This window comes from Bactrocera dorsalis, chromosome 5 (assembly GCF_023373825.1).
Source record: "Bactrocera dorsalis isolate Fly_Bdor chromosome 5, ASM2337382v1, whole genome shotgun sequence".
NCBI lineage: Eukaryota > Metazoa > Arthropoda > Insecta > Diptera > Tephritidae > Bactrocera > Bactrocera dorsalis.
Genome location: NC_064307.1, coordinates 43,829,913 through 43,855,044, shown reverse-complemented (window position 1 = coordinate 43,855,044; position 25,132 = coordinate 43,829,913). Strand labels below are relative to the sequence as shown.

The following is a 25,132-nucleotide window of genomic DNA, read 5'->3' as shown; positions in this document are numbered from 1 at the left end:
TTATGGATGGCTGTAAATTATTTCCTTCCTCTACCGGTTGTCTTTTAAACTCCAGCGCATATGATTTAACTTTTTCTCGAATATCATCTAGAGTGTATGACTCAGCACTTTCCAACAAGACTTTACAAAATTTTAATTTGATATCTGGAAGGGTGATTGCTGCAATAACTGCATCCCAGGAGTCAGAGTGCAGACGAAAATATTTTTCAAACCTTTCCAGTAACTTTGATTGCATTTCAGTATTAATTTCCGCAAGAAATTTTAAGTTTTCAGAAGCTAAACGTCGCATTTTTATTTTGATAGACACTAAAGTGGGAATGAAATACCCAAAGAACATATTTTGTTCTCTTTGCAGGAAGTCGATAGCTTAGATAGGTTGCATTACTCTTGCAAATTAACTTCCCTTGTGTGGAAAGTATTAAAAAAATATATTCCGTTCCGCTACGCGCGGTAGAAATTAAACACAAGTGTTGATTTGAGCGTGATAATATGTGGTGCGCTTTGATCATCAGGATGATCACTCAATACGCTTGCCAATTATACACTGATCTTTATTAGTAAAAGCACTTATATTTATATTCTTATAATTCTATGCTTATTACTAAAGATGCTTTGACATTGCATTAAGTGAGCCAGAGCATTGGATTTCCAATTATTCTCATTATCAAAACAAATAATGGAATATTGAATTTTGCTTACTTATCAAAACAAGTGATGTATTGATTTCTTATAAATTAAAGTATTCTGCTGACTAAGCAGTAATGCTGTGAGAAGATACAATTTGTTTACATTTATCATTAAGTATCTGTGTGGCTGCTGCCGTTAACTTGCATATTCTTCCAAATACTCTATTTCTTCCTCATTAAAAGTAGAAATTTCCAGCTTGTAGCATAGTTCACTTAATTTGCTTTTGATTTCTATTAGCTTCTGAACCGAATCGTACAGAGAGTTCCATCTTGTAACGCAAGGCGTAACCAGATACGAAGATACAACTGTTTTTATTATTTCCGCAGATTTTGGCCTATTACATTTATTCCACAGTTTTGTACATCTGTGTTAATAAAATGGAAAAGGATAATACACATATAATAAGGGTACTCATCTATACACACAAGTTTCATATTTGGGCGCTTGAACAACTTTTCGCAGTATATTTCGCGAAGACAATTTTATATTTATTTTTGACAGTAAATTATATGACAAGAAAAATTTAAACTCAAATTTAAGTAAATATTTAAGTCAAACCAAATTTAAACCAAAATTAAAGTAAACAAAATACAAATTTTCACATTTCATTTGCGGGGGTTTAAAATTGCACAGTTTGCCCAGTTTGCGAAAGTTTTGCGCCTTTAAATTAGTACCCTTAATAAATTGGAAGTTCGAATTTTTATTTCTAACCTGTTGAAAGTAGCTTTATGAATGTTACGAACTGCCTGATTTGTTGAGCCATCCAATTGCTTTATAAAATCAACAGTGGCCAAAAGGTTGAGCGTATGGCTAGCACATCGAAAATGCTTTGACAAAATTGGCGTATAATTGTGGAACTCAGGGACGGAGCATTCTGACTGGTTACCATTGTCGGAGCTATCATCATTGTCGCTCTCATTTTCACCTTTTTTCTCTAAAATAATTTATTAGCACTTAACTGTTTTACAAGATATTACTTACCGAGGATAACTCCAAATTCTCTAAACGCCTTGACGAAATTTGATCCATTGTCGGTTATGGTATATACTATTTTTCCGACTGGTATATTGTATTGGCTATTGATTTCCCGAATAATATCTGTTATTCGATCAAAAGAATGTGTACCTTTAAACCTGCGGCATGCTAAGGCTGCAGATTTTCTTTCTAAGGTATCAGCATCTAGCCAGTGACAGGTGTATCCAAAAAACGCTTTTTTTCCACCAGACCAAATATCAGCTGTTGCACATATAAATTCAATTTTGGTCAATTCCGCTGACAACTTTTGTTTGAACTCCGTGTGGCTCTCGGAAAGCATTCTGGTTATTGTACGTCTACTGGGGATCCTTCTTCCGGAAAGCAATTTTAAGAAACTAGGATGCTCGATAATAGACAATGGAGAGCACGTTTCGCAAACAAAAGAAAGAAGATCTCGATCGGTTACAGATCTAGCACGCAAACTTTTTCTGGTTTCAGATTTTTTCTTTTGAAAATCTTTAAATGTGCTTGGATGCTTTTCGCGTAAGTGGTGTATAAAGTTAGAGCTTACCCGTAGCGAACCTTTAACTTTCTTGAGGCATACTTGGCAGATAGCGATTATACCTATCATTTTGGTTTGGTATGGAGTTGAAGCTCTCTGTTAAATAAAAATTGTAATAAAATACTCCATTCACTACAAGAGGCATACACAATAAATTTGACAAATGTTCGGACAAAGTTCGGTTTTTTTTGGCAGAAACCGAACCGAAACCGAATAGAACGTGGGTGGCCAGACATAGCCGAAGCTGAAGTTCGGTCGATCTTTAGTTGTAAGTATTGAACTTAAAAAATACCTTCTCCACTATTTTGAAAAATTCTCCGTCAAAAAGAATTTCATTCACGCCAGAAAGTTGGTTATGATGAAACTCTTCAGTTCTCGGATTATCAGTGATAGTACGTATACACTTGGTAATTTCAATAGTTTCATTAACCCGAATTTGTTTAAGCGAACCAGACTTGGGCTCGAAAGTGGGATCAGCCACTGAGTCGTCACTTCCAAAATCTATTTCACTATCACTCATTTTACAAATCTTTTATTAAAAGATAATTTTTGTCCACTAATAAATTAAATCACTTCGAGCACTACAATATTTTATTAAAAAACACGTGCGACACTTAATCAAAACTAGTACTCACTTAAATATTGCATTTCAATAACTCCCATTTAGTAACGTTAGTTCAATTTTACAAACAAACGTATAAACTAACACTTAACTTATGCATGCTTACATATCGTCGGCTTAGCGTAAAAAGCTGATAAGTGCAATTTTGAAAATATTAAAGGAGATATGAAAACAACAACGTATCTTAATGTGGCCTTTCCTTTTGCATCAAAGTCAAATATTTGTTGAAAACTGGACTTATCAGCTTTTCCTTATAAGCTAGTGATATTGCACATATGTGACATATGTACCTTTGCTAGCATAAGTGCTCATTAGAATTTTGCCACTTTGTTTTGTTACTCTTTCGCTTCAATGTACTTACAGTGAGGAGCAAAACAGAGTACATATTTGCTCTTTTCAGATATTAGCATTGATTTTCATGATACAATTTTTACCATAGGTTTTTTGAAAGTTTGATGATGATTTTTTTTTTCATATAACGTAAACATTTTAGAACATTTTTCATTGTTTTGTAATTATTTAACATGTCGTAGGTGTTGTGATATTTCTACTGGACAAAAAAGCAAACATGCATTCCTTTTTGCTCCCCAGTGTACATTTGAACATTCATACAAACATATGTATCGCATTACTACTGAGCTGCAGTGCAATTTTGATACTGCCAAATCAAGTAGTCTGCACTTGACACCAAGAAATCATGTTTTATTTCGTTGGATTGGCTTAATGACAACGTTTAATTATACCGCCTATATACCACGAAACATTTTTATCAACAAACTAGTTGATAACTAATATCGGCCATAAAATATAAATTCAAATGTATTTAGTTAAAGCTCATGTTTCACTAATGGTTTAGTGATAGTGCATTTTTTTCACTATCACTAAATATTTAGTGGTAGTGCAAAAATGCCCAACCCTGATTCTCGAAAGCGCATCAGCTACGACGTTTTCTGTGCCCTTGGTATGGAAAATCTGAGTTGAGAACTGTGAGATGTAGTCCAATTGACGTAGTTGGCGAGGTGATGCCTTGTCAGCGCGTTGAGAAAATGCGTAGATGATTGGCTTGTGGTCGGTGAAGATGCTAAAGCTTCTTCCCTCGAGAATGTGCTTGAAAAACTTGATGGCGGCAAAGATGGCTAGAAGTTCACGATCGTACGTGGAGTATCTGGTCTCTGCTGGACTGAGCTTGCGGGAGAAAAAGGCCAGTGGTTGCCATGAGTCCTTGTGTCGCTGTTCAAGGACGCCCCCAATGGCTGTATCCGAGGCGTCGGATCTCAATGAGAGGATGGCGTTTGGTGCGAGGAAAGCCAGGCGCGTGGCTTGGATGACACTTTTCTTGCAGTCTTGTCAGGCTTGATCTGCAGAAGGTGTCCACTGGATTTTAGTGTTGTCCTTCTTCTTGGCATGTTTGAGAAAGTCCGTCAGTGGTGATTGTATCTGGGCCGCTTGAGGGATCGCTCGCCGGTAGTAGTTGACGATCCCCAGGAAACGACGTAGATCGCTGACGGTTTCTGGCTTTGTGTAATCGGCGATTGCTTGCGTGCGTTCGGCGGGTGGAGTGTAGCCGTCTTTGTTGATAGTGTACCCCAGGTAGATGACTTCAGACTTGCCAAACTGGCAGTTCTTTGGGTTGATGGTGAGATGATGTGCACGCAGGACTTCAAAGATGGTGGTGAGATGTCGTAGGTGCTGTTCGTGGGACTGAGAATAGACAATCAAATCGTCTATGAAGCAGCCCACGAAGTCCAAAGCCCTGAGGATGTTGTCCCTATGCCTTTGAAAAGTCTGCGTGGCATTGCGTAGTCCGGGTGGCATACGCAGAAATTCGAAAAGTCCAAAAGGAGTGGTTACAGCTGTTTTGGCAATGTCTGACTTGGCCATGGGTATCTGGTGGTAAGCCCTGACTAAGTCGATGGTGGAGGAAACGGTGGATCCGTGGAGACGCTTGTGAATGTCATCCCCATGAGGGACTGGATATCGATAGTTTCCGATAGTCACCTGTGGTGCGCCATCCACCAGTTTTCTTGGGCACCATATGGATAGGCCTGGCCCATGGGCTGCTCGATGGACGGATCACGCCATGATGTAGCAGGAGGTCAAAGTCATCTTTAGCTATTTGTAGTTTCTCGCTGATGAGACGTCGTGGGCGCTCAAATACTGGTGGCCCAGTCGTCTCAATGTGATGAGCGACTTGACTGTCAATGGCTGTGAAAGGATTGGTGCTGGGATGAGTTATGTCGATGAATTGGTTGAGTAATTGCAGGTATTGGGTGTCATGTGCACCAGGACAGATTGAGCGGTCGATTGTTGAAATGCTGTGTACCGTGGCCTCAGATAGTGTGCCCTGAGTTGTGCATGACGAGGTTGTGTCGATGAGACATCGTCCTTTGAGATCTAGAAGCAATGCAAAGTGGACCAGGAAGTCTGCACCGAGAATGGCTGACTTAACATCTGCAATTATAAAAGACCAATTAAATGTACGGCGAAGATTGAAGTCAAGGGTGATGACTTTTCGACCGTAGGTTCGGATAACGGTCCCGTTGGCTGCGAGAGAGTCAGATCATCTTCTTTGAGCGTGTGAGTGATGGCGGACTTGGGCATGAGAGAGATCACTGATCCAGAATCGACAAGAAATCTCATGTTTGTTGTGCGATCATGAATGTGAAGGCGATGCTCTCTGGTTGGTGGTGTGTTAGCCTCTATGCTGTCGCCGGCCGCCTGGATGGTCGACAGCGAGGTTAGTTTTCTGTCGATGAGTTGAAGGTGCAATGACGCTCGCACTTTTTGGCTCTGGACCCATAGAGACGGTGATAATAGGAGAACTTCTTCTTGTTTGAGGCTCGCTCTTCTTTCGATGATGACTGCTGGAAACGGCCAGATGCAGGTAGGGGTCAGTCTCGAGTAATTCCCTGGTCCTTGGTATAGGTTACCAGGTCGGCTATGGCAAGTTTAAGGTCTGTCAAGTCCTTTGCCATGCTGGTGAGCAGAGAATTTTCGAATTTGTCACCCCTGTGTGCTGCCAGGGCATGCTAGTGATGTGTGGCCATAACGGAATGGCTAGCTTGGTTTTCCATTAGCTCGTCTGCAACTTCAGCAAGCTCATCTGGAGGGGCTTCTCTGAGTAGTTTGAGACACCGGCTGGTAGATGGTGGTAGCAATGCCAACCATTTTATTTGCAGTAAGTCCTCTGAGGCCCTGTCGCCCATGAGAATTCTGAGCTGGCGCAGGAGCTGGCTAGGTTTTTTGTCATCGAGTTGAACCTCCGTAAGCGCTCGGTGAAGCTGGCGTTCGCTGGATTTTGAAAACCGCTTCAATATCTCGTCCTTCAGTTTCGCGTACTTGTCGGTCTCTGGTGGATTCTGCGGGATGTCCGCTAGCTGCAACATTGAATCAGTGTCCAAGGCACTAACGATGTGATTGTAACGTGATGCGTCATTTGTGATACGGGCCACCTGTAGCGCTGCTTCAACCTGAACAAACCACAAACGAGGCTGGATGGACCAGAACTGCGGGAGTTTGCAACTGGACACAGCTACAATTGATGCTGTGTTCTGGGCTTCACCGGCGGCGTCACCGATGGTCAGCGATGGGTCGTTTGTGGTCATGTGCGAGGAGATTGGTGTCAAGCCGTTTGGATTATCCGTGGACGTGTTTGGCGAGTTAAAATTCATTGATTTGTTCGGCGTATGCTCTTATTGCATGTCAGTCAATCGATTGAGAGCACGTGGTCACTGGTTTGCACAAATTTTTAGACACTGATGAACGAGAAATTACGACGAGCGTGAGTTGCAATTACTATTAGCGTTTGCACTCATTTGTACTTAAACGCGTGAAGAGACAAAGTTTAATCCAATTTGATCACGTCGGGGTCACCAATTATGGTGAGATATTAGCCACCACGCTAAATTTATTGGATAAATCAGAATAAACGTGTAGCCCTGTTGGCGTCTGTACAAAGAGTGACCGTTTCTTAAACTGTAACTTAAGAATTAGGAATGCAGTTGAAACTGTGAATTACATTACTGTGAATTTCCACAAATATACGGAAAATGAAGTAGTAGAATAACTGACTGAGAATGAGATGATAAAATGACTGACAAACAGTGCTGCCAGATGTGATACATCCCGTCTGTGTGTGTGCCCACAGATATGTCACTTATACAAACATTCGTAATATAAAAGCAGTATCATGTGGAAAAACATCATTATTTGATAAAACAATAACAGCTGTTCTCAATATGACAGCATCATTACAATATTTTACTTTAGCTGAAACTGTATCACCATCAAACAACATTTTTAATGTTTCTGTAGCAGGTGCTTCTAATATTGCTTCGATCCATAATATTATTCTTTTATCAACACATTCCATAAGAGGAAAATAGCAGTGTTCTCCCGGCGATATTGATGTATAGGTACATCCTAGAATTTTTCTGCAAATAGATTGCGAGATTGATCCAGTGGTCGAGCGTGAACTTCCGAGTATGAACGATTCTTCGATTATATCTTCTATTGATTTGCTGTTTTGCGAGGATATTGAAGAATGCATGAGTTGTTGGAATAACTGCAGTCGTGGACAATGTGGACGCAACCGCCATGGTACGCGATGAGCAGGATGGCCCCTGAAAATTTTTGACAATGTTTCCATAGTTACAGTCGCTTCTGTAAATGGCGTGGATGATTCTAGGTTTAAGAGGCTTCCCACTAAGTTCCTCATGGAACACTTTCCTAATTCTTTCTTTGGGCTAGTACTTGTTTCTGAACCATCAACAGGTATTCCATTAATGAATGTATTGCACATTTCGCCTCGTATTCCTTTACGAGGGCTAACGGTAACATTTTCTCTAAAGTTGTAATTGCGTGTAATAGAAAATCCGGTGACCACATCGCTAAATTATCGAGAGAATCGAGATATGTGTCGAGTTCTCTGATAAGCATTGTGCTTGGCGAATTTCCTATTCACAAACATTTTTCATTATTATTATTAACAATTTCGTAACAATGGATTACCTCGTCGATATTGATTTTCATCTTCTTTCCTCCTTTTCGTCTTTGTTCTCTCTCTACCTTTTCCTTCACAATCGCAGCAGTCACAGCTTGAATGTTGGGAATAGATTCGCTCTCTAATGGAATTATTTCTGATGTTATATTCTGTCATCACTGTCTCCGTGTCCGCATTGTATGACCCCTGACAATTTTTGGGATAGCTGTTCAGGATCCATAACGAAGTCGCATCTGTAAATATCGTGGACAATTCGAGGTTTAAGAAGCTTGTGATTAAATTCTTCATGGTTCACTTTATGGATCTTCTTTGGGTTTGATTAAAAAACGTGCTTCAACTTTTGACTATGGTAATACTTTTTATTTGGAAAAGTGGCGTGTTCTAACTGGATATGCGTAAACGAATGGTGTGATCTCTGTAAGAAAGAATAATGACAGTTCTGCTAACTGCGATGCACATACATAAATTAATGAGTGCTGCCAAACCATCGAACTGCCTTGGTTGATAGGTGTGTTCGCGTACTACACTGCCACAACCAGCCCCCCCTTTCAATCTGTGTGTGCTTACAGACACAGACGTTTAGGGAATCGAACTTCAGAAACTCAGCTGGAGTAGGCCCTGCGTTCTCGTCGATAGTGTTGTTGTTGTCGGTAAATACTGCCTTCAGCCTGTCGATTGAAATTTTTCTAATTTTGTTTCGGATGTCCAGCGTGAAATATTTCAGATGACGTTTTATTACTGCGAATGGTCCGTCGTACGGCTGCTGCTTCGCAAGCTTTTTCCGTAAACTAATTCCGCCGGTGTTGCCTTTAAGTCCTCTTTAAATATTGATCGAAGTCCAAGCATGATGAGCGGTAACTCGATTGCCCAGTTTCGCCGATCTTTACATTTTAGTGCTGCTTTTAGTGTACGATGAAAACGCTCTACTAAACCGTTGGCTTGGGCATGATACGCGGTTGTGCGGAGGTGACGTATACCTAGTCTTTCGTTGAGCTGCTTAAAAACTTGACATTCAAATTGTCGCCCCTGGTCCGTTGTAATTTTAGAAGGTACACCAAATCGCGTGATCCATGTTTCTATGAGTGTGGTGGCGACAGTTTCAGCCGTTATGTTCTTGATAGGTGCTGCTTCTGGCCATCGCGTAAATCTGTCGACGATCGTTAGTAGGTATCGGTAATCGTTTGAGGGCGGTAGTGGGCCGACTATGTCGATGTTAATATGGTCGAAACGTGACTCTGTGGTATCGTACCGTCCGGGTGTGGTCTTATTATGCCGCTGAATTTTCGATTTTTGGCATGGTATGCACTGCCTTGCCCAGGTTGCAACGTCCTGGTGAATGTTGGGCCAGACGAATCTTTGTTTGATGAGTCGGGTAGTCGCTCGAATACCAGGATGTGCAATGTCGTGTGTAGCGTTAAGAATTGTTTTGCGACATGACTTCGGAATGTAAGGTTTGCATTTGTTGTTTGAAATATGGCAATATATCTGTTGTGCTGAATTGAGCACGGGCATCTTAGTCAAAATTATGCTGTAGCGGTCGTTCCCTTGAAGAATGGATTTCAGTTCACTGTCCACATTCTGTTCTGCCGCAATGACCTCGTCGTCGATAGGTTCGCGTTGTAATACATTGATGCGTGAAAGGAAATCGGGTACTGTGTTTTCTTTACCCTTTACGTAACGTATATCAGTCGTAAATTGGCTGATGTAATGCAAGTATCGGAGCTGTCGTGGCTCTGTCTTTTCGGGTTTCTGTTTAAAAGCGAAAGTGATTGGTTTGTGGTCGGTGTAGATCGAGCAACATCTACCTTCGAGTTGGTCGGCGAAGTATTTAACGCTTTTATATACCGCGAAAAGCTCTCTTGAGTATGTACTCCACTTACGTTGAGATGTTGTTAACTTGCGGGAAAAAAATCCTAGGGGCTGCGCCTCGTCGTTTTTTATTTGGTGCAGCATGCCTCCGATACAGCTGTCTGATGCATTGACTGATAGAGTGAGTTATGCGTTTTCTTGTGGATGCGCGAGCAGGGTTGCATTGGCTAATTTTAGTTTAAAATCGTTGAATGCTTTTTGCGACTCTTCGGTCCACTGAATTTTGCGTTTGTCGTTTTTGATGTTGCCCGGAATAAGCGCTTGCAGGATATCTTGAGTATGTGCAGCGCCGGGTATAAATCTTCGGTAGAAGTTGATAATTGCTATGAAACGTCATAGGTCCTTTGCGATGGTTGGTTCCGTGTAAGCGTTTATTGCCTCTACTTTTTCTGGCAGTGGCAAAATACCGTTGGGTGCGACCAAATGACCGAGATACCTCACGTTTGACTGATCAAAAACACATTTATTGCCGTTAACGGTTAAGCCGTTTTACTTTAAACGCTCGAACACCATTCGAAGGTTTTGCTTATGTTGAGCTTCGGTGCAGGACGCGATGCAGATGTCGTCTAGGTATGGTACGACAAAGTCTAATCCTCGAAACACACTGTCAATGTGTCGTTGAAATGTTTGGCCCGCGTTGCATAACCCAAATGTCATGTATCGAAATTCGAATAAGCCGAACGGAGTTGTTATGGCCGTTTTTGCGATATCATCGGGATGCATGGGTATCTGGTGGTACGCCCTTTCTAGGTCGATAGTTGAAAATATGCTTTTGCTCGCAAATACTTGATGAAATGTCTGGATATTTGGAATGGGGTACCTGTCCTTTTTGGTGACGGCGTTTAGTGCCCTATAATCCCCGCACGGTCTCCAGGTGTTGTCCATTTTAGGGGCCATATAAAATGGTGAAGCCCATTGACCATCAGGTATTCGAATTCCGCTTTGGCGGCTTTTAGTTTTTCGGGTGTGAGGCGACGTGGTTTTGCATTCACTGGTGGACCGCTCGTGACGATGTGATGGAACGTTGTAGTTTTGGCAATGCGTTTATTATGTGACGTTGCGAATAGTTCCTTAAATTCTTAGAGTAATTCTCTGTATTTGTTTGTGCCAGTAACAAGTTGAATGCCAGTGGTAGCTGTAGCTCGCGTTATACCGTATGTATGTAATCTCGTCGTTTTATCGATTAGTAATTGTGTTTTTTAAGTCTACTAGCAGGTCGCAATGCGTTAGGAAATCCGCGCCGATAATTGGCGATTTTACGTCGGCTATGCAAAATGTGAATTCAAACGGGCGACGGAGGCCGAAATTTAATTTCAGAGTTTTCTGTCCGAATGTTTGTATTGGCGTTCCATTCGCCGCGTAAATTGACTGGGTAATCGTCGGTTTATGAGTGTTGTTTGTTGCGGTTGCTGGGATCACCGATATATCTGCTCCGGTGTCGATGACGAAATGTTGATTGTCGCAAACGTTTTTTATGAAAAGGCGGAGGTTGTTGTTGCCGTGGCCGAGCTGGCAAGCGCCTCCCATGGCTTAAGCTCGGGGTACTAGTTTTTTGGGTCCTCCTGTGTGCTGCCAGCCGTACGGTCAAACTTGCATGGTGGCCTGCACTTACGAGCGCTCGTCCCGTATTTGTAGTGATACCAGCATGTGTCGTGGTGTCCGCGACTTCGTGAACCCGATCGTGTAGGTGTTGGTCTTCGTTGGTTGTCGCGGCGTGGCCATTTGATGTCTCGGAGATCCTGTAAGAGCTCATTGATCTGGCGTTGTATTTCTAGAATTGCTTGACATGCAGGTTCATTGCCGGCGCTTTGCTGTCAGTGTGTGTTTACTGTCTGCTGAGGGCTTTGTTGAATAGTGTGTATGAAAGAGTTGCTGCCTTTGGTAGCCTCCATGATACGATCGGCCATCGTTGCTGCGTTGACCAATGTAATGTGCTCATCTGCGGATAGAATTGCGCGTATTTGTTCAGGCAGATTCCGGAGCCATAGCTGTTTTAGGAGCTCGTCTGTAACCGGTGTAGCTGCGGCCCTTGTCCGCATTTCGGCTAACAACTGTGACGGTTTGCGGTCACCGAGTGATAAGTTGCTGAGGAGTTTTGTTAGTTTGGTTTGTGTGCTATCGGCAAATTCGTTAATGATTCGAGCCTTGAGGTTTTCGTACATTTCGTTGCGTGCTGGTGGATTGGTACGGAAACCAGCTAGTTTGTACATAACGCGCGTAGGCAGTTGTTCAATTATGGTATAGTATCGTTTTTTGTCGAATACGATACCTGCCGCTTCAAATGCCGCCTTGACTTGCCAGAACCATAGGTCGGTATGTTCCTCAACGAAATCTGGGAGCTTAACTTTCCCATGGTCCAGCGTGTCCAGCCGCATTGGTGCCTGTTGCTCTGAAGCCGGTGTCTCTTGCTCGTCGTTGGGCATATTTTTATTTTCGAAAGATTTCTCACTTGTGGGGGTAGCCAGTATGTTCTGCCGCTTCGTTGGGGTCACCAGTATGGATCTTCTTTTGGTTTGATTAAAAAACGTGCTTCAACTTTTGACTATGATAATACTTTTTATTTGGAAAAGTGGCGTGTTCTAACTGGATATGCGTAAACGAATGGTGTGATCTCTGTAAGAAAGAATAATGACAGTTCTGCTAACGGCGATGCAGATACATAAATTAATGAGTGCTGCCAAACCATCGAATTGATGGTGCTGCCCTTGGTTGATAGGTGTGTTCGCGTACTACACTGCCACAACTTTCCTAATTCTTTCCTTTGGCTCAACATCTGATTATATATTGTTAACAGATAGTCCATCAATGAATATATGTTGGGATTTGCCACCACATCATGCTTCCAATCTAAATAAACGACACTTTACACAGTATTAGAATTACACTTTATTGTAGAACTTTTAATCAAATTACAGTTTGTTAATTATAGTTTGTAATTACAGTTTTTTGGTTACAGTTTGTATTAAATGCAGCTCACAATGATATTGAAAATTATTATATTAAAGTACAGTGCGAATTAACTTCACAAAAACACCGGAAATATTACATTTAAAATACCGAAGTAACACCTTTCGCCGATGACATGAGTTTAACGACTGACTCTCGTTGTCTTTCCGCCTACCCGCTTTCGCCTGCGGAGTTGCCACCGATCTACTATATTCACACATATATTACTCGTATTCCTTCTTTATGAGCGCCAATCGTAGCATCTTCTCGAAAGTCGAGACTGCATAAAGGAGAAAGTCTGGTGTCCACATCGCTAAAATTATGGAGAGAATCGAGTGCTTGATTTATTTGATCATAGTTAATGGTGAGAGATAGATTGTTTTGCCGTAGGACGTATTGAGGGCGTTGGTCGATGGATGATAATTTCGTATTTATTAATATTTGTGCTGCTGTACCAATGATTTTAGATTGTATCTTGAGCCTGGACGTATTTATTGGCAGCCATTTTTCTCCATGCACTGTATTCATTTTAGTTACCGTTGAACGTGATGGGGATCTTGAATATGTTCAGGCCTATCTCTTTGAGATTGTTGAATGTACATTTGTAATCTTTTGTAGGAGGTGGTATATTCAGATGTCCATTTTCCTACACGGACACTCTCCTTTGTAAACCTGCTATTATAGCCTGACGGCTTACAAAGGCAAGTAAAAGGACTGTTTCTTTATTGATGTTTATTATTACTACTTATGACGTAGGCAGTCTAACAATTAAGAACGTTGTTTGCTTGAATAATTATTACACGAATATTTTAATTTAATAACAAAAATATTTCTATTACATGTGTGTAATTCCTTACCCACCTCGCTGATTGCATACTCACCACTTTCGGGTGAGTCGGGGTATGTCGACGTAAGGGGCCATTTGCGTTCAAACGTTTTAGTTCAAACGTTATGAAACTTTAATTGAAAATACATATAGAGATTCTGAGCGAAATAAAACACGTGTTTGCTCTTCAGGATCCAAATGCAAAATGGGACGATAGGCGTTTTTATTGTCTTTAACTAACCTAAAGCAAATACAAGTTAAAAGCGAATAGAATCCGCATGGTTGTATTTGCGAAATATAAATTTTATAAGCTTGTGGTGTTGCCACATACATATATTTGGGGATATACAAGTATATAAGTGTGAGTGTGTGTTACCAATAATGGTTAATTGTATTAATTTACAGATATATAGTAATTCTATGTTAATAAATTCATGTATTGTAACCGGGTTCAAATTCCTTTAATCCCTTTTGTGTTGAGTTGATTCCTTCGCTGTGGAGTATCGCTGTTTAATGTTGTGTGGATTCCTATGTTGAATCCGTATTGTTGTATGTAGTAATTCGAGATTGTACTTAACGTGTACTTTGTATAATAATTGTTCACTTTGTTTGTTTTATCACTTGTCTAATTATAAACATCACTTGTTATATGTCTCCGTGTTGACTTGGGTACCGCTGCTGTGTTGGCGGGATAATAAACCTTTTGTGTAAAAAGCGCAGGAAAAGTGTTTTCCTTTTGTTTCTCCTTCTGTTCTGTTGAGTGAAGTTGGGGCGGTTGATATTCGTCTGCATTATGCCTCTATTACTTTATGCAATTTGTGGGAGTAATGCAGAGGAGTATTTGTTTGGATTAAACAACCAACTACCCCATAGTTATCGACAGCACACTGTTATAACGCTCGCACTGCGTTGTATGGGCTACATTTCATGCCATACGTCACCATCTTAAGCTGATATATTTTAATGTTCACGTTCGGGGATTCACACCAAAGGATACGTTGGAGATCTCGATCTTCCAGTGCTACTAAAACCTGGCGAAACATCTTTTCCACGTCAGCGGTCAGAACAATTGCGTATCTTCGGAATCGGAAAAGGATATCGTTCAACGAATTCTGAATGGTTGGGCCCACACGCTGCATATCATTTAGAGAAACACCATTTGATGTTGGTGCTGAAGCATTAAAACGACACGAAACTTGTCTAGCACGGCATGATGCGGAATGTAATATACACGATGGGAATCATTGTAGGTACTTAGAGTGAGTGAATTGACTTGAGTGTTATTGCCATGACGCCCTTGGTGCGTGTACAGGATAATGCACTAATACCCTCGACCGCTACGTCATAGCTGCTTCAATGAAGATTCAAAGAATAAGCAAAGCGTTCTGTAATGAAACTTACTTGTGACCCAGGATCACACAAAATCCTTGCCAACCGTTCCTCCGAATTGTCCCCAGAAACATATGCACATACTGTTGCAAGAAGTATGATCTGGTCACCCCGAACATGGCATCCAATAACAGAATCGTGACGTCATAACATAGCTTGAGCCGGCATTAAAGGTAGACCAGGCTGAGGTTTAGTAGTTGTAGTAGTTCCCACTCTCACTGTGGTGAGAGCAGAAGCAGACCTTTGTGGCTCTCGACAAAAAATGGTATTATGTCTGCGGCCACATTGACGGCATCCTCCAGATGGACACTGTTTAGACATATGCCCTGACCTCAAGCAGTTAAAGCATAGGCTTGTTTTCCTGAAGGCACGTTTCTCCGGTGGTAAGTCCAATAACATTGGACAACGCGTGACCTTATGAAGATTTTGACAATATTGGCATTTTGTTTCTTCTATTGAATGGTTGCATTTGACGGTGCGCGCCGTTGATATGCGCTGATGTTGACGACTAGATGTGTTGGTACCATCTCCGACTTTAACAAGCTCCGTTGACAAACTTTGAGCCATTTTCTCTAAGAACTTGAGTAATTTCGATAAGCTTAACAATTCCCTTGGAGAGCAGTGCATGCACCATTCGAGCTTTGTTGTAGGAGGGAGTTTTCATACCACAATATGCACCGTTAATGCATCCCACTCTTGAACTGACAAATTCATAAAAGCTAACGAACGCAGATAACCGCTAACCACATCCACAATATGCAACAATGATTGCGCTGACTCCTCTGACGCCAACGAAAGGTTTAGGAAACGTGCAACATGAATTTTAGCCCACTGTTTAGGGTTATCATATCGTCCGCCCATCAAATGATGAAATATGTAGCGGCTCCAATTTCAACTCGACCGATGAATTCATATTGCCCCCGTAGAAGCGTACGTCTCGTCACTCTTGCTCGGACGCAAGTGCATCAGGCTAGAATATAAGTTATTATACATTTCTTCGGTGACGTCCCACAATGCTGAATGCACTTCCAACTTCTCCTCTTTCGCAAGACTCAGGAGCGCCTCGTGGTTTATGAGCATGCGCTCGTAATGAGATCTCGCTGAATTCAACAGTTCCTCAACCTTGGATGCATCTAATTCACCTGTGCGCGCCTTGCGCACCTGTTCCACTATGCGGGAAATAGCAGATACATGAAACTGGCGAAGATTGATTTCTGCTATGTTCAATAATTTACAATTACAGCGAAGATTTTATCCGAAAATATCGTGTGAATCCTTTAGGATAGCGTCAAACCAATTTATTTACGAAAGCTGCGAATTCAAATTCTCAAAATTAAAAAAGTTCTTAGTCCTCACAGGAGGCACCAGAAATTATGTTAATGATTAAATCGAACGCAGGACTAAGACACGTCTGTTTATTACGGCAATCCAGAGTAGAAGAGATCTTACAGCGATAGTAATACAATATTTAAACGAAATAATAAAGTTAAGGAATACTAGGTAATTGAGGAACAACGCACAGGGCGCATCATGTGAAATGAAATAATAAATTTAAAATAAATCTTAGATAGTAACATACTTGTCAAACGCTTCATTTACATATTCACGTATATTGTCCGTTCTGAGGACTTTTTTACGTTTCGAGTATTGATTCTCCACCATTACTTTTGAATTTTTTTGCCTAGCATTTCCTGACATAGTTGATAGTGCTGTTATAATAATGGCCTCCAAATAATTACCACATCCTTCTATACAATTGAGGAGTTGTTCAAGATAACGTTGGAAAATTGCGGATGCGCTAACATTACCGTATGGAAGTCGTTGATACTGGACGCAGTGGAAGTTACCTTATGCTTTTGAATTTTTCGCGTTACTAATGAACCGAGGAACGCTTTAGTATATGTTATTTCATTTCTTTTTGGTTCCAATAGAAGTTTCACAATATCAGTTTTACAATATAAGTTCTACAATTTCAATTTTCCTTTTTGTTGTTTGTTTTCCCTTCTTTTCACCACGCCATGTGATTTATGTCTTACTTCCTCAATATAAATTTCACAATATCTTTAAATGTTAAATACATTCAATTTTTTATGTTGCGGTTTTTGCTAACGGACGGGTGCGCGAGTTATGGTTTTGGGAAAAATAAAAAAAGAGCTTCGGTCTTTTTTTTCACACAACCGTATTTATTAAAGTGAATCTTAAGACTGACCTAAATGACATTACTTGTTAGTTTTCTTAGTCATAATCATAGGGCTAGCTGTACTAGCATTATTTGTTATATAGTTGAGTTGACATTCACATAACAGGAATACGTTCACTCTCAACTCAACATAGCTGAATTTGGAACCTATATATTATTACGATATTATTATGCTAGTACGATATTAAGCACTTACTATATTTATAATTACTACGTGTTTAGAGTATGGGAATGTAACTCGCGCGTATGTCGGCGTAAGTGCTTTTTCGGACTGTACAGAACAAGTGCCGGCACAGCTTCACCTTCCCTTTGCTACAAAGCGGGAAAAGAATAGTTTGATATGGAGAGGATCAGTGATGCCTTTTTTTCTGATTAGCGTGTTGATGTGAAGAGTGTTGTATTCAGTGATGCCCCTTTTTCTTGTATAGAAGTGTGGTATTGAGTAGGTTAGTTCGGGCGACTGGAGTTCATTTCGACAACTACTATTACTTGTTTGGAATCTTCATCCAACTCCATCTGCAATTAAGCATCTTTTAAATCTTATTTCAAAAAATGTGTGCCGTGTCCAATTGTTTGTAATAGTGTCTCTCTTGATGGCAATGGATATTGCTCAATATCTAATTGTGAATTAATTGCTATTTTAAAATCACCGCATATTCTAACTGACCCATCTGGTTTTGGTGCTAAGTCACCAATTGTGGCGCCCTAACCGGTTTCCAAATTCCGGTAATAATAAGCCTATCTGCTTCCTCATGGAGTTTTGAAATCTGGGCGAATGGTATTTGCCTGCTTTTATAAAATTTTGACGTGGCAGTGGCGTATATTTGCTTAAAAATTTTGCGGTGGAAGTTGCATTTGACAAACTCTCAGAGATGACAACTATGAACACTGAAAGTCAGTGTTGTACAATGTTACGTTCATGTCATATTGTTTATTGAACAATTTGAAATATTGGAACTCGTGCCAATAATTTTGACCTAATGTTGCCGATCCTTTTGTAGAGTTTTGTCTGTACCTCAGTTTCAGGGTTTCTTTGATAAGCTGCTAGTTGTCTGCTTGAGGAATGTTTGTTATAGTGTCCTTTGCCTCGTTCGATAAAATACTGCCTTTATTATTCCTTTTTGTAGTTCACTGTTGTTGATTGTGGAGAGTAAATACTCCATACTAATAAAGAGCGAGTTGATGGTTATCATTCCCGTTCCAGTAAATATAGACAGATCGTTGACTGTTTTTATAAGGCATGTCTGCTACCATTATTTTTTTGCGTCTTATTTCATAACTATAGATAAGCTTGCCGAATTTCCAAGATGAGGGTTCTGACAGTGTGTTTGTCGAAGGTCCTGTGAATAATGCTACTTAGAATAGTTTGCCATTAAATTAACATAAAAATATTTTAATGGCAAATGATAATTGTACATTTGTTGTGGTCTGCTCTTAGACACTTGTTTGTGGAATAGCAACTTTCTTGGTTTAGAGCTATTATTGTCCACATTATCCAAATCGTGTTTGCCTTTATACTGCATATTCTTCTGTAGACTTCGTGGGGTTCCAGATCTGGTTTTTATCTTAATTTCAACGCCTTCTTGATGTCCGTCCAGTTGTCAGGGTGTGGAAGATTTATTATTACGTCCTTTGCCTCCCCTTGTATCGTCCTATAATATATTGCCCTGGTGGCTTCCTTTTTGACCTCTTCATCTCTTATATTTGACAGCATATATTCAATGCTGCTCATAAAGGAATTTATCGTTATTTCACCATTTCCCGTGAATGTGGGTATATGTTGAATATTTTTTATGACTCGTTGTAGTTCATTTTCCTTGGTTGTTTGACTATGTTGGAGGTCGACATACGCTTGTCGAAGTTGCTCCAACTGTTGCTCTCTTCTATTCAGTTGCTCGATGAGCTCTACGTTGGGAATCTGAATCTGCTCCTGTTCCATTATTCTGTTGTTATTGAATATTTTTTTTGCTGCCTCGATGATGATGACTCCACGCTTTGTTTTTTTTTTCTTCTTGTTCACTGCAAAGCTTGTTTTTCCGTTATTTTCGGTGGGTTAACGCCTTTATTTAAGGTCGTTTTCACTTCGAAAATCAAAAGGTTTTCTTTTTTTCGGTTATTTTCGGTAGGTTAACGCCTTTATTTAAGGTCGTTTTCACTGAGAAAAATTATTTTATTTTATTTTTGTTATATCCTGGAGGGTCTGGTCAACTTCCTGAGTTGGCTACAGATTCGCAGGATTTGTTTGGGTGTTATAGTTACGTTTATCACTATCCTTGTAATTTTTTTTCCAAGGATTACCGACTGCGCCAATTACGTGTTGAGTCGCGGTGAACGGGTTTTTAAAAAAGTCAAAAAAATCAAATTGTATTGCAACGAGGTGACGTTGATGGCGATCAAGAACAGACTGCTTTATTTAATAAAATTGACTTAAAATGAAGCTTATTCTAATTACAAGTTGCTTATTAATAATATTAACTTACTTTTAACATATTATTGCTGAATAAGCATACTTTTATTAATTTTGATAATTCTTAGGAATTTCAAAAGCCGGACATGGTGTTATGTTGCAATTTGCTTTAACAGTTCATCGTATTTGTCAAATGCAATGTCAGGTGTAGTCGTACATGTAACTCGCGCGTGTCGGCGTACGCGACTTTTCGAACTGTGTAGAACAAGTGCCGCCACAGCTCTTCTTCCCTTGGGTACAAAATGAAACAGGAACAAAAACCGTTGGATGTGGAGAGGATCAGTGATGCCCCTTTTTTTTCTGACTAGCTTGTTGATGTGGAGAGTGTTGTACTTATTCAGTGCTGCCTTTTTTCATGATAAGTGTGTTGATGTGCAAATTAATTTTTTATTATATTATTTGGTTTTTTTAAAAAGTTACATATCACTATTGCTTAACTTATAACTCTTAACTGCTAGCTCACAACTTCAACTGTCAATTATATCTGTCAATTAATGACTAAACTGTTTATCTCTTAATTTTAGCTCTTATAGTATTATACTGCTGATCATGCAAAAAGAATGGCTGTGGCATTTCTTGTTGCTTGATCAAGTTCCTATTGTAAATAGATTTTATGATTACTTTGCAAATTGCATATTTTAACATTCTTTGTTTACTCTATTTGTTATGATAGGCGGTTGGCTTATGTGGTGTCAATTTACATTACATATGTGTCTATTATAGATGAATGGGATAGTGGTTTATTTTAGTGGGTGTGGGTTGCATTAACTACCCCCCTTGTTAAAAAAAGAAACGTCCTCGTTTCGGCTTAGGATGTTAATTCATCAAATTTGTGATAGTTTCAAGCATATTGACATTAGCTTCTTCAATTTTCTTTATTTTATATTTTTTAATTTTTTCCCGGATTTTGATAATTACATAAATCAAAACAATAATTATTGCCAAAAATAAGAGTGCCCAAAGAGTTGGGTGAGATTTAATTTCTTCTTGGCCCATATTTAAAAGGTTTGTATTTTTAAATTTTAAATCTATATTTTCTGATTCAAGATATTCGAGGACATCAAACCGACTAGGCTGATTTGTTTTAATATAGTTCCAAATTATGCTACTTGGATTTTCATAAATTTTATTGTCAATTACTATAGTGTTATTGAAAGTTACTAAATATGTACCATTAAGGTCGATGTTATCAACTGTGTGTTTTCCTGATATTAAGATTATGCCATCTTTAATAATTTCTAATTGTTTGTTTTTTTCTTTAATTTTAAGACATTCTCCTTTTTGATTATTTAAAATTTTAGAAAAGCAAGTTTCTTTATAATCTATTTCACAATACCTAGCACTTAATTCTATTTTACATGTTTTAATGTTAGAATATGTGTTTTTACATTTAATTATTTCATTTTCTATTACTAATTTTCCATCATTTTGACTTATAGATTTAGCTTCATATAATATACATATATCTTTAATTACAGGGTATTTAATATATATTACAATTATTTCATTATTCTGTACTATTTTAAATTTAGATGCGTCAATTACATCTGTGATTGTAAAATTATTGTGTTCATGACTTACAATATCTTTAATTTCTTTCATATTCAATATTGTTGGGTTAAGAATTCCCACTTTTCCTAATACAATAGTTTGGAGAGTATTTTCTAGATCTGTTAGTATTAATTTATTTCTGTGTTGCATTATGTTAATTAAGGTTGAACTATTCTCTATTTTACTTACAATATTTGTTAGTTGTGTAACTACCTCAAATAATTTGGAATTTGTCGTAAACTGTCTATTGTTATTTTCTATTAGTTCAGATAATTTTGCGTTTATTCGTACAATATCGTCATGGTCTGGTGTTCCCGAAATCCATTTCCATATTGTACCGAGTTCATTTAAACCTCTTTTCGATTTTCTCCCCGTCGTAATTTCTAATTGTGATATTAGTCGTTCTATTTGGTCCATTTCTAAGTCCGTATTGAATTTATTATAATAAATTGTGTTTCCCGTATCACTAGTCTTGATTTTTATATAGTTTGAGCTATGTGACTACTTAATTAGTTTTGTTTTTGTGTCATATAGAATTTCTTTATAATATGTCAAATTTGTAATGTGAAATATGTCCCCCCAGTCAGTGTAAGTCGCGGCTGGTCCAATTTCTATTAGTACATAATCGTCTCTCGTATAGTCAATAATTTCGCATTGAGTGAATGGTATCAAAAGGATAATTATTAATGTAAGAATCATTTTCTGAAATTAGTTTTATAATTTTATATTATCTTTATGAACTATTCTTGACTTATCTTATCTTCTTTTACCCTCTGTTTTTTGTATTTTGGTTGTAACTTATTTCTTTCTCCTATTATTTTTTCATATATAACGTCATTCTTTTTATATGTTTTCATTATTCTATTCTTATTATTTCTTTCTATCATTTTTCCCTGTGCGTTGCTTAGTTTTAATGGTATTTCATTGTGTGTGATTTTATTAAAATATATATGTATCTATAGGTTTTTTATCAGTTACGGAATGGATTGTTTTATTGTATTGTTGTGCAGCCCTGTAAATACTTTCCAAATCGCTAATTAAATGATATTCCTGTTGAATACAACGTGATAGTTCTATTAGGGTTGAATGTACTCTTTCAACTTGACCATTTGTGGTACTATGTTTCGGGGTGCAATAATAAATGTCGATGTTCATTCTCTGCATTAAAGATTTGAATTGAATTGAAGAGAAACCTGGTTCATTATCGCAGGTAATGTGTTTTGTCTCGGGAAAGCTTTGAAGTATGTCAAAGACCTTTTGATCTAGGTCTATTCTGTCATCTATATGTTTGATTACTAAGTATTTGGAATAAGCGTCTACTGCTGTTAAGAACTTTAATTTCTGTACAAAAAATATGTCTATATGAATTTGTTCTCCTTCCCTTTCTGGTATAGGAGCTTCACCGATTGGCACTCTTTGAGGGTGGCGATTGTATTTGTTTTTGTTACATATGTCACAATTTCGAACATATTCCTTAAACTGTTTCGTCATGTCTGGCCAATAATATAATTTACATATTTGTTTTAAGTTTTCTCTAAAATTTCGATGTGCTCGATTGTGTGTTTGCTCGACAATCATGTTTTGATCTTCTGTGTTAGTTATGTCTGTTGGGAAGTTTTTAGTATAAAGAAATTTAATATTGAATGTTTCTAATAATTTGGATTTTATTTCGTACAAATCTTCTACGGTGCAATGTATACCTGTAACCACATTTGGTTTCAAAAATTCTTTAAGTATATTTATCAAATTGTCAACTGTATCATAATCTATAATGTGCCGTTTTTCCGAAATTTGTAATTGATTCATGTATGGTGAATCTGGCTTTACTCAGTAATATCTGTTGCGAATATTGATTTAGTGGTCGGGTTGTTTCTGCTATATTTATATTGTCGCTACTTTCTGCTGAATGTTGAGTGCTGTTACTTGAAATGTCTGATATATTGTGTAAGTATTGTCGTGAAATAGCGTCTGCTACAACGTTAGTTTTTCCCGGTTTGTATATGATTTTTGGAGAATATTCTTCGATTAATGCATGCCATCGCTTCATTTTAGCATTAGGATTACGGGTAGAAACTGCAAATGTTAAAGGTTGATGATCCGTGTGGATTTCTAAGTTTGTAACGCCATAAAGGTAATTCCTTAAAGTTTTCAAAGCAAATACGATAGCATATAACTCTTTCTCATTTGTTGCGTAATTTAATTCAGTGTTATTTAATGTCTTCGATATGAACGTGATTGGTTTATCTTCTTGGGACAGAACTCCTCCGACTGCAACATTTGATGCGTCCGTAGTTAAAATAAATTTTTTTGTATAGTCTGGTTGTGCCAGTTCAATTTGATTTGCTAATAGATTTTTGAGTTTTTCACATGCAATAACTGCCTCTTGGTCTAAATCCAGTTTTACTTTCTTTGACATATGTTGGGAAATTCTTCCATTTTCTCCTGACAAGTATCTGGTTAAGGGTTTTGCTATTAAAGCATAGTCTTGAATAAATTTTCTATAGTATCCTGTAATTCCTAAGAAACTTCGTAATTGTCTCAAGGTGGATGGGATAGGGAAGTGTTTAATGCACTCAATTTTTTTTGGGTCGGTTTTAATAATTCCTTGGGCAACCATATATCCTAAAAACTCGACTTCGGTTTCATAAAATTTGGATTTTTCTAAAGATATTTTCATATTGGCATCCTTAAGTGTCTTGACTATTATCTGTAAGTGTTCTCTATGTTCCTCTACATTATTTGAATATATTATTATGTCATCGATATATACATGACAAAACTTTCCTACATAACTGCGTAATATATTATCCATCGCTCTTTGAAATATGCTAGGGGCATTCCTTAATCCGAAAGGTAGTCTTAAATATTCATATTTGCCATTGTTGACACTAAAAGCTGTTTTTTCTATATCCTTTTCCTGCATTGTAATTTGATGGAAACCTGACTCTAAATCTAGAGTAGAGAAGTATTTTGCTGTTCCTAAATTTGCTAATATAACATTTGTGTCTGGGATAGGGTATTTATCGGGAACTGTATTTTCATTGATTTTCTTATAATCTATAACTAGCCTAAGTTTTGGTGAACCATTTTCATTTATTCCTTTCTTCGGTACAACCCATATTGGAGAGTTGTAGGGGCTTTTACTTGGACGTATTATACTATTATCTAATAGATTCTTTATTTCATTGTTCACAAAAGTATTAACGGACAAGGGGTATGGGTATTGTTTACTCCATATGGGAGTTTCAACAATTGTGCGTATTTCAGCTTTAACGTCCGTTCTAAAGGGTAAATTTGTATTTATATTTGAATGAATTTTTCCGATTTCATTCTTTATTTCCGTTTTCAAATATTCAATATTTCCATTTTTTAAATTAGTATAAGCGGTATTATTCTTCGCTGGCTTTCTAGGATCTTCTTGTCCCAGAGTGATACTTAAATTATTTCCATTTTTTAAATTGTTATAAGCGGTATTATTCTTCGCTGGCTGTCTAGGATCTTTTTGTCCCAGAGTAGTACTTAAATTACATAATTGCTGGCATAATTCATCAGCGGGCGCCATAGGAGCATTTGAGCTTCCCAAGGTAGTATTAAAATTTCCATTATTATTTTCAATATAAATTTTTTCCGTTTTGTTATTATATTTTAATATTTCATTCTTTAAATCTATTACAACTCCTGCTTTTTTCAAAATATTAAGTCCTATTAGCATATCTGCTTCTAAATTTTCTATTACATAAAATCTCTGTATCGTATTGAAGATATTTACATCACTATATTCTTCAATAATGGTGAATCCGTTAATTGCTTTTACTCTTTTAATTATATCTAATTTATCTCTATATAAAAAAGTGTCTGGTTTGCAATAGCAACAAGTGGCTCCTGTGTCAATTAGGACCTTTAGTTTTCTTCCTGTTACTCCGCAGTACCTATAAATGTATGGGAGTCCTGTCTTAAGCCTAAAAAAGCTGTTTCCTGAATATAATTTATGCGTTGGATTTTAGATGGAGGTTGTGGTGTTCTTTTAAGTTCTTCA

At 38.2% G+C, this 25,132-nt stretch overlaps 2 long non-coding RNA genes across 3 annotated transcripts in view; both read left to right on the top strand.

The window, feature by feature from the left end:
- The window catches only part of LOC125778939 (uncharacterized), a 39,302-nt gene that overhangs the window by 10,612 nt on the left and 3,558 nt on the right, over positions 1–25,132 (top strand). The gene's annotated exons all lie outside the window — the stretch shown is intronic.
- LOC125778943 (uncharacterized) lies at positions 17,163–19,628 on the top strand. Its single transcript, XR_007423044.1, has 2 exons — positions 17,163–19,149; positions 19,224–19,628. It is a non-coding gene; the product is annotated as an uncharacterized LOC125778943 (long non-coding RNA).